The sequence below is a fragment of the Mastomys coucha genome, chromosome X (assembly GCF_008632895.1).
Source record: "Mastomys coucha isolate ucsf_1 chromosome X, UCSF_Mcou_1, whole genome shotgun sequence".
Lineage (NCBI taxonomy): Eukaryota > Metazoa > Chordata > Mammalia > Rodentia > Muridae > Mastomys > Mastomys coucha.
In genome coordinates, this window is record NC_045030.1 from 45883746 (window position 1) to 45884954 (window position 1209).

At 40.2% G+C, this 1209-nt stretch overlaps 1 pseudogene; it reads right to left on the minus strand.

Annotated features, from left to right (window-relative positions):
- Window positions 1-156: 156 nt before the first annotated feature.
- LOC116092221 lies at window positions 157-868 on the minus strand (annotated as a pseudogene).
- Window positions 869-1209: the final 341 nt, after the last annotated feature.

The following is a 1209-nucleotide window of genomic DNA, read 5'->3' on the forward strand; positions in this document are numbered from 1 at the left end:
TAAAAAAAAAAAAAGGAAAAAAAGAATTTGCAGGCTGGTTTCTGTAAGTGATATAAGATGGCCTGCCCAAAACACAGCTCTGACCATTACCAAAAGTGGAAGAAAGGCGAACCATCCCTAGAACTGTAGGAAAGGCTTATCTGGAATCATACCACATCATGCATTTAACCATGAGTAGAGTACAAGAGATTTTCTTCTGGCTGCTCAATGCTGCCTGGCAGAAAAATTGTCCTGTGCTCACTTCTGCTTAAAGAAATACTCTTTGCTCTTATTGATATCAAGCTTGATGGTATCACTGCCAGGATTCCAGCCAGCTGGGCACAGTGCACCCTGTTTGTCAGTGAATTGGAAGGCCTAGACTAGTCGTATAATCTCATCCACAGAGCAGCCAACAGGAAGATCTTTTATTGTTATCTGTCGAAGGGTACCTTTATCATCAATAATAAAGAGGCCCCTGAAAGAGATACCTTCATCAGCCTTTAAGACTCCATAATCCTGAGCAATGGTGTGCTTAGAATCTGATATCAAGGGAATGTTCATGGGTCCCATGAACAAATCCTTCTTGTTTCTTAGGTGTGTTGATCCATGACAGATGACAGAAGTGAGAATCCATAGAAGCTCCAATCACTTGGCAGCTGAGTTTCTTAAATTCTTCTGCTCTATCACTGAAAGCAATGATCTCCGTGGGACACACAAAAATAAAATCAAGAGGGTAAAAGAAGAACACAACATATTTTCCTTTGTAATCACTTAGGCTGATATCTTTGAATTGTCCATCTGGCATAACAGCTGTAGCTTTGAAGTTGGGAGCAGGATACCCAGTTTTTGCATTTACTGAAGACATCTTGCTATCAGCAGGGTTGAGCCACAGGTCTCTCAAACAGAAACAACCGTGAGAAGGCAAAAAGAAGAAGCCCCAAGAAAATCCATTCTTGCAAGTAAATTAATTCAATGATGAATTGACTTACGTGTCACAATGTAGAGTCTAGGTTCAACCACATGGCACTGGTATTTAGAGTTCTCCAAATGCCTTTGGAAGCCCTACTACTGTTAAAGAAAAAAAAGCTATAAGGCAGCATTTGCTCCAAAGGTAAATAAAATAAGTTTGTAATAAACCCGTATTTGTGATAAGTATCCCTCTTTCAAAAGATCTCTGTTTTAGCCAGGGCTCTTTAGAGTAACAGAACAGACAGTGTGTGTGTGTGTGTG